The sequence below is a fragment of the Ailuropoda melanoleuca genome, chromosome X, assembly GCF_002007445.2.
Source record: "Ailuropoda melanoleuca isolate Jingjing chromosome X, ASM200744v2, whole genome shotgun sequence".
In the NCBI taxonomy this organism is placed as follows: Eukaryota; Metazoa; Chordata; class Mammalia; order Carnivora; family Ursidae; genus Ailuropoda; species Ailuropoda melanoleuca.
In genome coordinates, this window is record NC_048238.1 from 7,226,269 (window position 1) to 7,239,981 (window position 13,713).

Below are 13,713 nucleotides of genomic sequence, written 5' to 3' on the forward strand. Positions count from 1 at the left end.
TCTGCTGAGATGTACCAATAGCAGCAGAAGTGAGGAGGGCGTGATTCACAAAAACTGATTGTCTTCATATCATGTCAGTGGGCAGGCTCCGTGCTCTGCATTTTACGCTGCCTTCTTTAATATACAGGGGCGGCCTTTCAGGTGGCTTTACCGATACTTAAAGTGAGGTGGACAGTATGTAAATTAGTAGGCATGGCTATGTTCCAATAAAACTTTATTTACAAAAACTGGTGAAGACCTAGACATTTTGGCCCCTGTAGGTCTACCCACAGAGGCTCTGGCTTACCCAGCAGCAGCCCCGAAAGGCTGGGTGCCTAAGCCCAAAATGCAGGAAGGTTAACACCTAGTGGGCAAACAGGCCAACGAGCGATAGGAAGCAAGAAGTTGCTGGTAGAGAAACTGGCCTTCCTCCCTCCCTATGGAAGTTTCTCAGGAGGGGCCGCATACGGCCCTGGGCAACCAGCTGTGTTTCTTAGGAATTTATGATCTATTCATAAATGTACCACCTTTAATGCTCTTCCTTCTTCCCTGTTTTACTGCCCCTTTTGTCTGGGGATCCCATGATGTTCCCCAGTAAAGCTTCAGTGCACAGTTTGCCTTAAGCTCTGCTTCCTAAGGAACCCAGGCTAAGAATCTGCAAAGGATTTCAGCGGCTGCAGCCACGGCCCTGCTTGGGGTCCATCTGATGACCAGTAGCATGTTGGCTTTCAATTTATTTCAACAGAAATTCACTGAGTACCATGTGCAAATTGACTGAATAGATAGACAGGCTGTGTCCCATAATTACCGAGTGTTACCAGGCCTTAATAAAGAATGAAACATAAAGGACAAAGGCATTGTCAATGCCAAATAAACTAATTAATCATAGATGCAATTGGCGGAGGGTAGAAAGAAATAGGGATTGAGTATGGTTTAAAATGAAACTGTACTTAAAAAAAAAAAGGCGTTTTAAATGCTATCACACCTGGGCATAAAACTCATCAAGCTTAATGTGCATCCCATTGCATATCTCATTGAGCAGACTCTCCCGTCCTGATTCTGCTTGTGAGGACGGCCGGGTGAGGCCCTGCATGCCATGAAACCGCATCTCGAGCAAGCTTCCACAGATGTGCACGGCGCTGGTCCATGGCTCCTACTTCGAGCAGCAAGGTCCTAGAGCGTGTATCTCAACCTAAAAATGGGAACAAGCAGGCCACATTTAAATGTGGGGAAGGCTTAGTTCAAAAGAGCAGCAAAAAACGATCCATACCCAAGGCAGCCCAAGAGGATTCTGAATGCAAATGGCGAGTCAGGGGTGGAAGTGCAGGGTTAGCAAGTGATGAACCCTCCTTCTGGTTCTGAAAGCCCCCGTGGGTGAGAAATGTTTGGGACTCATCTGGAACAGAAGTCAGGATGCTGGCGGGGAGAGGGAAGCAAATGGGAGGGGAAGACGACGGGTAAGAATGGAGAGAGACAGACAAAAGTGATTCTGTGGAGAGGAAGGGAGAACGGCCTGACAAAGGTTCTAGGTTCTCGGGTAGAAACTTAAAGACTTTCACTCTGGTCTAGATAAGAGAGGCCAGGTCTATGAAAAACTCCTACCTAAGTTCGAAGCTCCTTTTGCATAGGTGAGCGGTTCAGTGTCCTCCCGGGACCTAATTGCAAACAACCCCACCTCTTTATATACCTTTTAAAATGCTGTCTTCTCAAAGCCAACTAAGCAGCTGTTAAGCTCGAATAGAAGGAAAAACAGGATTTGCTTCACAGATATTGGATTTTTCTTTTTTTTTAATATGTTATTTATTTATTTGTCAGAGCACAGGCAGTGGGAGCAAGAGAGGGAGAAGCAGGCTCCCCATTGAGCAGGGAGCCCAACGAGGTACTCGATCCCAGGATCTCGGGATCATGACCTGAGCTGAAAGCAGACGCTTAACCAACTGAGCCACCCAGGCGCCCCGAGATTTGATTTTCCAATTCACAGCTAAATTTGCTGGAACATAGCCGTTCCACAAAGAAAAAACAACTGTTACCTAAAGTAAGAGTAGAGAAACTTGCAATTGACACTGGTGATTGAATAAAAAACTAAGGAAAAAGAAAACAAAAATATATTCGAAGCTGATTGTGATATGAGTAGCCAATGTTATTACTTTAAAATAAACATTTAGGGGCGCCTGGGTGGCACAGTGGTTGGGCGTCTGCCTTCGGCTCAGGGCGTGACTGGCGTTTTGGGATCGAGCCCCACATCAGGCTCCTCCGCTATGAGCCTGCTTCTTCCTCTCCCACTCCCCCCTGCTTCTGTTCCCACTCTCGCTGGTTATCTCCTATCTCTTAAAAAAAAAAAAAATCTTTAAAGACATTTCTCTATCATTCTTTACGATGAGGAATGCCAGCTTTTCAGTTCAATTCACCTTATTCTGTATGCTGACATTCTGACCTTTCAGCTTAAAAAGAGAAAAAGGCTTTTTTTTTTAATGAATATTTCTAATGCCCAGAAAGGAACGTAATGATTTTGAGGCCCAATGCTTAACTGTGTATTTGAATTCAAATGACAAACACTCAAGGACAATTAAAGGCAAATTCTTTTACATAAATCTGCTGTCTTTGGAGTGGCTTTCAAAGTACACACACACGTTAAATGTACACATAAGATTATCTCTTAATCTCTTAATAGAATTATAGAAGCATTATACACCCTTGATTGGGAGCCAAATTGGGACTTCAAAAAAGCTGTATATGTGCTTTTAAAATCATGAATAATGGAAATGATTTATCCTATCAAAAGCTGGTAAGTCCATTCCAAGTTGAAATCATGTCTTGACCGTACAGATGTTCTTGAATATCTTATCTCCCACTAAAGTAAAAAAAAAAAACATGGATACTGGGGCACCTGGGTGGCTCAGTAGGTTAAGTGTCTTGCCTTTGGCTCAGGTCATGATCCCAGGGGGGACCCTGGCAGTTTTTAACTCACAGACTTGTCTACACTGAGCCTCCAGCAATTTGTCAATTATAGTTCGGATTTCCCTACCCTGGCACTGATTCCTGTAGAAGTTTCTGCTATTGATTTCAGCTCCAGGAAATTGTGATTCTCTGCATCTGTCTGTCTTTTCAATTTTGGGGGTGGGGGGGGCAGCAGTTTGTCCTGTGACCTCACTTCTCTGACAGATCTAAGCAGAGTTGCCTTTTCAGCTCATTCAGCTTTTTGCTTATTAGGATGAAGCAGTGACCACTAAGCTCCTTACATGCCAGACTAGAAATCAGCAACACGCATTTATTTTCTCACAGTTTAGCTGGGTCTCCCATTTTGGGGTCTCTCAATGGCTACAATTAAGATGTTGACAAGGCTGGTCTCACCTGAAGGCTCAAGTGGGGAAACATTTGTTTCCCAGCATTTGCTTACATGTTTAATGACAAGTTTTCATTCTTCATGGGCTGCTGGTCATTTCCTTGGCACAGGAGTCTCTCCACAAGGCAGCTTCCAAGAATGCAGCTTCATTCATCAAAGTCGGCAAGAACAATCCACCAACAACAAGTGAAAGTCACAATCTTTTGTAACATAATCACAGGGCTGATATCCCATCATCTTTGCCACATCCTATTGGTTAGAAGTGGTTCATAGGTCCTGCTCACACCCAATGGAAGGAATACACAGAGTGTGAATGCCAGCAGGTGGGGTGGTGCATTGGGGAGGTCATCTTTTTTTTTTTAAGATTTTATTTATTTTTTTGACAGAGATAGAGACAGCCAGCGAGAGAGGGAACACAAGCAGGGGGAGTGGGAGAGGAAGAAACAGGCTCACAGTAGAGGAGCCTGATGTGGGGCTTGATCCCACAACGCCGGGATCACGTCCTGAGCTGAAGGCAGACGCTTAACCACTGTGCCACCCAGGCGCCCCTGGGGAGGTCATCTTAATGTCTGTCCACCACGGTGACCCCTCGGGGTTGTCTGATGGTACAAGAATGCTGGAGTACCCACTCTTGTCAACCAGGACAGGCTGCCCCTGGGGTGGGCACCTCAAAACCTAGGAACTTCTGGTTGCCCAGGCTCTCCAAGAGCATTGGTGGAGTGACATTCTGTCCCAAGGGCTCCCTTCTTCAGAGAGGTGCAAGGCTGCCTGCTGGAGCTCAAGGAACATGCTAAGGGGATGCAAGGATGACTAAGCTCTCCATCCAGAATTAAACTTGCTTGGTTTGACCCTCTAGACAGACGAAAACACTCAGGATTGGCTATAAAGCTTTAAGAGAGTAAAAAGAGCTGCTGTGCCATGCATCTTGACATTGACTCCCTTTCTCTGCCCGTGGGGAATTGAGTAGCTCTGCAAAACACCACTATGAATGGGTTTTGAACCCAGGCTTAACTCAAAGAGCCTGCTTTGTGGTTGTTGTTGGGTTGGGTATTGACCTCACCTGACAAAACGTGAGTCTTGGGTTGAAGGAAACTTGCCCTTCCCTGACAAAAACATAGAAATTCACATATTGAGAAATCGTGTCTAAGAGTCCATCTTCAGTTCTGCAACATGCAGACTATGAGTCTGTGAGCTCAATGCTCTCACCTGAGAAGAGATGAGACCAGACCATGCCACGGGAGGGAGAGAGGGGTGGAGTTTGTGTTCTGAGAAGAGGAAGAAGAGTCATCTAGCTTTAATATTACCTGACTGCCTTCCATGAGTTGGAAGCATCATTAAGTACTCAGCTTAACTCTCATCTCCACCCTTATGGCTCATTTTTTATCTTGTTTTTTATGCATAAGGCAGCAGAGGAGGCGAGGAAACGTGTCCAAGGTCATGGAGTTGGTGGAGGTGGGAATCAAACCCAGGTAGATTACACCATAAGCACTTCCTCCACAGGGAAATGAGATTTATTCCCTGAATGAACGTCTGCCACCAACAGGTACAAACTAGTCAGACCACGGAAATGCATCTTCTAACCCCACCGCTCTGAAGCAACAAGGGGTCCACTTTTGAGAAGTTGGAGGCAGGTCACAGATGGTCAAATTTGAAGTCACGTGACCATAAGTGCACTTTCAAGAAGTATGTGGGGGGGAGGAGAGAAGAAGGGGCTTAGGATGCACACGTATATATACACGTCACGTATTTTCAAACTTTGCTCGAATTGTGTGTTTCTTTTGTAGCACACTGTGCTAATATAGTGAAATGAGAGGACTATCAGGTCTGGGAGGACTACATGCTCTTCAGCTTTCAATCACACGGGACTGTCAAATTGCATATATTTAACAAAAAGGACTAAATACACTCAAACTCTGGCTAATTTTGAAATGACTGCTTCACTGGTACTCAAGAGGCCACGAGTAGGGAGTAGGAAACCCACATTAACCTCAAGGGTTTGGCTTGTGGTTAGAAGCACAGCGTGCTGGGAGATAATACAGCCTTACATCAACCTGGTTGTGCACGCCACAGAAACATCTGTCTGATGCCCAAGCTAGAGCACGCATCTCAGTATCAGAAGCGCTGAAAGACATTAACATAGAAGATGTGGTTCAGTCGGTCCGCTGAGGGGAGTCTGATAATTTAAATGCAATGGCTATCCCCCTCACCCACCCCGACCCAAATCTTTTGGGTCTCACTGAATTGCCCTTGGTTGAACATCCAAAGTAAAGCATGTGTATAACCCAAGTTTCTCAAACTTACGACATTTCTTTAGTCTATCACAGGAGTCAGAAATTTATTCTCAGGGGCCAAACAGTACATATTTTTGCCTTTGCAAGCTACGATTACTCCATTTCCCTCAATGTGCTTTAAGCTGACTTAATGGTGTGATTCAAAACATCTTAATTTGGTCTTAAGGACAGTCTGTCCAGGTGTGAACTTGGTGGCTACCATTGAATCAAAGGGATTTCCCACAGAACAGCTTTGCATTTGAAAACCCAAGTTCTTGGTTTTTTTTTTTTTTTTAAGATTCTATTTACTTATTTTTGAGAGAGAGAGAGAGAAAGAGCACAAGTGGGGTGGGGGGGAGCGAGATGCAGACTCCCCGCTGAGCAAGGAGCCCGATGGGGGACTAGATCCCAGGACCCTGGGATCACGACCTGAGCTGAAGGCAGATGTTTCACTGACTGAACCACCCAGGTGCCCAAAACCCAAGTTCTTAAGAGAAAATTCTCCTCGTAACTTGACAGTGAGAAACCTGGCAGCCATCTCCTTATCCATGTAATAAAGTACAGTCACAGGTGAAAAGCCATGCAGATATCCAGTATACCCTGATGTGGTTTGCTGAGAAGTCTAGTCATGAGAAAACATCAGACAAGCCTAAATTGGGGGACATTCTACAAAATAGCCAGCCAGTCCTCCTCAAAACTCTCACAAAAACGAAGGAGGGAGACCAAAGGGGACATGACAACTAAATGCAAAGTAGAGTCCTGGGGACAGAAAGAGGACACTTGTGTGCCAACTGGGGAAATCCAAACAAGAGGTCAGTGACTAGGAATGGACTGGGTCAAGGGCATGCAGGCACTCCCTGTATTACCTTGGCAACCTTTCTGTAAATCTAAAATTGTTCCAATAGAATTTATTTTTAAAGAAGTTAATCACACAATATTTCCTGTAGCCCTTCTACATGTGTAATTACACAAAAGGAATCATCACGACCAATTAAGTTTTTAGAAACTTCCTATGTCTGCCTGGAAGACATCTGTCCATTGTAGTAAAAATTCTACCACCCTTCAGACAGCCAGTTACTTCCTGTTATTTCTACTGCTAGTCAAAGATGTCTACATTCCTTGAAGTTCAGGTGAAAAGATTCAATTGAAACAAGTATTTTGGCCAGTGTCCAGAGAAGGAATTTCCCGCATCCGAATCAACAGTCCCTCCAACACTAAAGCAGCAGTGGCTTCCACAGGCAGGGCCCCTGCCTCCCACAGGACATCTGAATTATTTCAGCTCTAAGGAAGTATAGATGGCCCCTTTCTCTGTGCATGTGAGCTTGTGGTCGTGCTGGCCGGCCAGAGGGAGGGAACGGACATTTACTGAGTTCCGCAGTATGCCGACTCTCCTGGCTGTGTCATTTTAGTCCACGGCCCTCCAAGTGTGCTCCTGGAGGGGCAGCCTACGCCTTGTGAAGGAGCTTGTTACAAATCCAAATTCCCTGCGCCTTCTCTGAGAGCCTCGTAGAAGTAACCCTGGGTTTTTCTTCTCTTTTTCTTTTAAAGATTTTATTTATTTATCGGAGTGAGCAAGCAAGCAAGAGAGCACAAGCAGGGGGAGCAGCACAGGAAGAGGGAGAAGCAGACTCCCTGCTGAGCAAGGAGCCCGATGCAGGGCTAGACCCAGGACCCTGGGATCATGACCTGAGCTGAAGGCAGCTGCTTAACAGAATGAGCCACCCAGGCGTCCCTACTCTGGGTTTTTCTCTCTCAGAATGTGGAGTATGAAGTAAAAAGGCGTTCCCCAATCACACAAATGGTATCATAACAAAGGCGCAGAGGGTTCACGCTGTATTTGGGAAGGGCGGTACGTTCAAGGATGTCTTGGAATCTCACATACAGAATTATTTTTTGCTGCTTGGATATTGCTTGTGTTGGCTTCCGCTAGAACCACCTAGATACCTGGGACTCAGGTATCATATTTCTACCCTGTGATTTAGTTGGCAAATTACAAGCAGATCAGGTCGCAGAAGGTGTCTGAGATTTGAAGAGAATCTTCCCCAGATACAATTTTGTAAATGAAGGTAAGGTTGCCTGGCTGGTCTCCAAACTCCCATCCTCTCGGTATACGCCAGGCCCTGCACTGACTGAGCTCTGATCTCTGACTGCCAGCTCTCTGTCTCTGACCTCAGCTGAGGGTCACACAGAGGATGGACTACACAGCCCACACAGGTGGCTGCTTTTTCACCCCTCTTTTCCTCCTCTCATCAACTCCCCCTAATTCGGAGTTCTGAAACAGGCGTTAAAACTGTTGGGTCTCTGCCCTCCCAGAAACCCCTGGCTTCTACATAAAGCACAATGCCCCACCTCATCCAGGGACCCCAGGGAGAGAGAAGGAATCCTACACTTGGCTGCCCACACATTTGCATGACTAAGGGAACCACTTAGATCTCAAGAACAACAAGATTTATAGGCCCCACTACCCATTCCCTAAGTAAAACTGTTTTGTCTCTTGCAAGGAAGTCACCAGCATTCAAAATCCTTGCTTGGATCTGGCCAAATGGGATCTGCTAGCTTGAGTAGTCATCCCGGGTCAGGCCTGAGTCTTCAGTTTTAAGCTGGTCAATTTTGGGGTAACTGGATATGCAGTGACATTCTCAGGTGTACTTGGGAAGCCCACACACCGTACTGCTGAGCCCTGTCCCTCTGCCGCCTCGTGCTCATGTCTACACAAGGAGCTGGTCACCAGGCAACAGCACTTCCAGAAATGCCCCCTGAGAACGAGATGCCAATCTCTGTCCTGTAGATAGCCTGTATCTTTGAGGGATTCTCTGGGAGTAGATGTCACTTGGCTTAAGGTGGGACAAGCCTTCCCCTATGACCCCTTGGGGGTAGGCAGACAACTGGCCTCTTCAGTGGCTGCTCTCAGCACTTGGAACTCCAGCAGGAACAGTGGAGCTTTAGTCACAATGCTTCCAAACTAGGGACAAAGTCCCATTCTTTGTCCTGGAACACCCCAGTGATTTCCTCCTGAGAATCTGTTGTAAGATGACTACTGTTCCCCAAAGATGATAGGTCCTAATTCCTGGAACCTACAAATTACCTTATTTGGGGAAAGGGTCTTAGTATACACAGGATTAGATTAAGGATTCTGAGATGAAGAGAGCATTCTTGATTTTATTAAAAGTGGGCCCTAAAGGCAATCATAGTGACCTTATAAGAGGGTGATAGACGGAGGCGACAGAGGGAGATAGAACCCAGGCAGTAGAGAAGGCCAGGTGATCACAGAGGCAAAGGTTGGACTGATTCAGTCACAAACCCAGGAATGCCAGCAGCCACCAGACCCTGGGAGGGGCAGGGAATACATTCTCCTCTAGGGCCACTGAGGGGGTATGGCCCTGCTGACACCTTGACTTCAGAATTCTGGCCTCCAGGAAGGAAAAAAATGGGCCTGAAACAGCTTATGTTAATTTGTTACACTAGCCTTTGAATATTCACACAGTATCCCCCAGGCATTTCCCATTCCAACCAGCCCACAGGAACTCATTATTGCCTCCTGTCATCTGCTCTCCAGCCACAATCTCCACGTGGCAGATCCAGACTCAGTCCAGCCAGAGACCCCCAGGTTGTTGAGATCTCCCCACCCTTACCTTGCACACACTCCCTGGGATGGGGGAGTGGAGGCTTACCACCGATTCCCAAGGAGCAGGGCTGGGGCACTCCGACACTCATTAACAAGGTTTCAGCCTTCTAGTCCGACGCTTTCAACTTCCCTATAAAGAACATTCCTCTGCTCACAGGGTCCCCACCCAGCGAACTCCTGGCTCCACTTCCTCTTAGCCTCCAGGATAGCTCATTCATTCTGTCCTGGTTGTGTTTTGAAATAGTCTTGGGAAAAAAGTGGGCAGGGATGAAACAAGACTTCTACTTGTGTCCATTTGAAATTTCCACAATAAAAAAAAAAAAGAAAAATTTAGAAATTTCACCTACAGTTGTAGTTACTCCTTTTTTTTTCTTCTCTACTTTGGTTTCTCTCCTGCTGGAACTTTTGCAGTTAAAAGTCGTTTGGCACGTAATTGTGCTCTAGTTGTTTTTTTCCCCCCTATTATATTTTCTTCATTAGCTAGAGTTAATGTTTCATATTTCCTGCATCCTTTACATTCCTTAGCGACCACTCCCCAGCACCGGACAAGTTAAAAGTGCTAAAGAACTCATTGGCTACTTTATAAGAAAATACAAAGTGAAAAATAGCCAGCGGTTTTCTAAAACTGCATTTTAAAGATTTATTTGAGAGAGAGAGACAGTTCGAAGGGCTAGGGGCAGGAGAGGCGGAGGGGAAGGGAGAGAGAAAATCTCAAGCTGATTCTGCATTGAGCACAGAGCTCGACATAGGTCTTGAGCCAAAATCAAGAGTCAGATGCTTAACCAGCTGAGCCACCCAGGCACCCCTGAAACAGCATTTTAAAATATAAACACTTTTAAAATAGTAGCTAAGTACTCCCAATTTGAAAACTTAACTATTATTTTATATACATACATATATTTCTTAAAGATTAAGACCTGAGACGAGATCAAGAGTCAGCAGTTAACCTACCGAGCGACCCAGGCGCCCCTACGTATACATTAAAGGACATGTCTCCAAGGAAACAGGATTGGAACTCAACCAAGCCTAAATTAGCATTCAGTTTCATAGACAAAGTTTCCACATAGGAGGCTTCAGCCTCTTTCTTGTTTGGAGATCAAGGGAACCACAAAAGGTAGCTCAGTGTCTAACTGTGCTACGGAGGAAAGCCAACTCACCAGCTCACGGAAAGCTGCCCAGCCATAGCCAATCTGGCACTGGGCCCTACAAGGGGAAGAAGAGGAGTCCTCCTCAAGACTGGGCTCAGCAACCTCAAGCAGGCTGTTAAGCCCCTCTGGGGCTCAGTTTCTTCCTCTGTAAAATGGGGTGATGCATGCTCCAAGCAGCTTTGGACCTGAGTCCACTTACGTCATGTGCTTGGTATACAGTAGGTTTCCTGCGAATGGTGGTTACTATTTGGGTGCTACTCCTTGCTTCCTCAACTAAAGGCGCTGGGTGCTAGGATGCTAACTCCCACTGTGGAGTCCATGAACAGGAAAATGGTGCCAGTTGTTAAGTAAAGCCCCTGCAGTCTCCAGCCCATCCCTGCACAGAAACAGGAAGTCTCTCCCCCAGAGATCTGTAAGTAGCCTAACAGCAAGGGTAAACGCCTTCCCAGGTGAGAGGGAGGTGAGGGGAACGCAGCCGAGCAGCACTCCGCTTCTGTCACTGGGCCAAGATCCGCAGCTAAGTGAAATTCCGAAGTTTCTAATAATTGAACGCTTGCAGAAATCAAGATGACAATGGAGATAGTGATGAAGGGCAAAGCCACTGCGTCACTGTCTTCCTTTAGCTGTCCTCACACCTGTGGCTCTGATCTGGACTGACTCTCCACCGTCTGAATTCATAGGGACCCTAAGTCAGGTACACAGTGGCTTAAATAGAAAACGGCTAAAACTGCCTTCAAAACAATTGCCCCGGTTCTTCTGTAAAGCTCGACCATCATGAGCTACTAGTTCGAAAGCTAAAGGCAAAATTCTGGAACTCCAGCCTCCACTACTAATTTTATAATTATAAATCTCTTTTCTTGTTAGAACAAAAAACTAAGATAATTTTAGCTTTATTTCATAAAAAGGATTAGCTATTGATTAAATCTCTGAAAGCTGGTTCAATTTGCCTTTTATCCCTTGACTGATTCATTCACTATTGATAAGGTGAAAAGAACGACATGTAAGGAACCTCCACATTCAACCTGGGGCTTGAACTCATAACCCTGAGATTGAGTCACGTGCCCTATGGACTGGACCAGTCAGGCGCCTGAAAGAACTACGTTTAATTTCACCTATCTCCTCTCTAATAAAGGAAGTAAGCCTCAGCTCCGAAAAAGCGGCACACCCACGGCGACTGAATGCCTAGATTTAGATGGTCACAGGGCTGTGCTCTGCAGAGCCAGAAGAGCATACGCTCACCCTCCGGTCTTCCGAGCAATGAGGCTGAATGCTCAAGAAGCAAAAAGCTGAGACTACCCAGAAGATATCTGGCACTGGCTTCCAAAAGAAAAAGCTAGATATTGACAAATATATACTGACTTTGGGAAATCTGGCTGAGTTCTTAGAAAAGAAAGCCATCACCACTTAAAGTCCATACTGGTTCTGTCTTACTAAACTCTTTCAAAAGGGGAGCAGGGTTACTAAATTGGGGCAATGCCTTTCAGTCACAAGATACTGATATTTTCCAAGATATGTGGTAGTGTCTAATACGGATATAATGGACATGATACAGAAGTCTAGGTGTGATAATAGCTATGCTCAGCTAGGTAAACCCAAGAGTGTCAAGGAAAGAATTTAAGAAGGTCTGGGAGGAGGGCATCGATCTCAAAGCAGACCACAAAGACTTGGTCCAGTCCCTTCTGGTGTACTTATTAATGTCTATATAGATAGCAGCCTTATAAATATTCAAATAATGCTAAGCTGGGAGAGATGCCTAATGTGAAGATTAAGAAAACACTCAGCAAAATGATAATTTAGTAAGGATAAATGCAAACCTGCACCTATGTTTAAGGAATGAACAGTATAACCCTTTCAAGTAGCAGAAAGGTAATCTCATTATATAATCAACATAAAACGTAAAAGATAACTTTGGCTGTGATTTATGGAGACAATGAAATCTTTGTCTCTGCTTTAGTGAACCGAGTAGTCTGAATTTCAGCCCCAGTTAACAGCTGAGATTTCGGTTAACACCACAGGGTGGGGGCGGGGGAGCTGTGTTGAGACTAGGGAACTCCCAAAAATTCTGGGTACATCTATATGGTCCTTTATCTTTTGGTTTCTCATATCTGTCCAGTCTTCAAACTTTTTATCTGAAGAGAATCACAGATTCAATGTGGTTTTAAGAAACAATATAGGAACATCTTCTGCACCTTGCACCTCAAAGTCAGAATACTAACACTGATACAATCTACCAAGCTTATTTCGATTTCCTCGTCTTACACGCACTCCTGTGTATTTAGTTCTGTGCAATTTAATCAATTTGTGCAGATCTGCATGACCATGACAGTCAAGGTACAGTTTAGATGCCTTCTAACAGGCACACTCCTTAAGTCTCCGTTTACAAAGAAAAAAAACCACCTCGTTCCTCTAACTGGAGACATTCTGGACACTGTAGCTTGGAAGTTAGGTAGGGGGCAATAATTACTGCCCAGAGCCATGACAAGTGCCCAGTGAAGTTTGCACTCTTACTTCAACTGCCTGGATGAAACACAAAACCATCAGCCACACGATTGCAGACCATAGAACGGAAACCCCTCACGCGACCACTGAAGACACTGAGACCGGGAGACCAGAGTTGAGATTCCTTGTTCCCGCTCCACAGTGACAGGAACCCCTCACTCGTCCGGTCCAGTCGTCTCCGAGCTTTTTCTTGCGGCCTATCCCATCCTCACCTGCTGAAAGTACCTGGATGGAGCTCCTTTGAAGAAACAGGCAATCACCAGCGTCCAGCTACGTAACTACAAACGAAATAAAAAGATTTTTTTTTTTTGCAAAGCATGCAAATACCTAGCAGTACGGATATTTCTTTATGCCGAACTTTTATGTAAGTTGAAAATGGGCAGACAAAGGTGGCACACCCTTTCAGGAATTTCAGACCACCACCTCTCCTTTGTAGGCAGCGCAGACGTGGGACATTAAGACCTCGTGGCACTGCTCTACCAAAGTGAGAACAGAGTCTGAACGCAAAGAATCCCTGGACTGGAACTATAGGAAGAGCTAAAAAGAGCTAGAAGAGCCAAGAGGGAGGCTATTTATCTGGGCTGGGCGCTGCCGCAGGGAATTTGTGGGAGGATGGGCAGACCTTCATTGGAACAGGTCGGACCCCTCTCCTCTGCCCAGACTTCAAGAGCACCCTCCCAGGGCTACCGCTTTTGCCCGGGCTGCGCGGCGGAGGCGGCTCTCGGGGAGGGCCGGGGCAGTGTGGGTGCGTGGAGGGTTCCGGGGACACCCTCCCAGCCCCAAGTCCGGGCCTGGGGGCAAAGCGCGTCCGTGCGGGAACAGGCTGGCGGCACACGGACCCGCGCGGGG

General features: G+C 45.9%; 1 long non-coding RNA gene across 1 annotated transcript; it reads right to left on the reverse strand.

The window, feature by feature from the left end:
• Positions 1–693: 693 nt before the first annotated feature.
• On the reverse strand, positions 694–13,687 carry LOC117797424. The gene is made up of 3 exons (XR_004622378.1): positions 13,487–13,687; positions 13,077–13,142; positions 694–1,171 (listed from the first exon to the last, which is right to left on the reverse strand). It is a non-coding gene; the product is annotated as an uncharacterized LOC117797424 (long non-coding RNA).
• Positions 13,688–13,713: the final 26 nt, after the last annotated feature.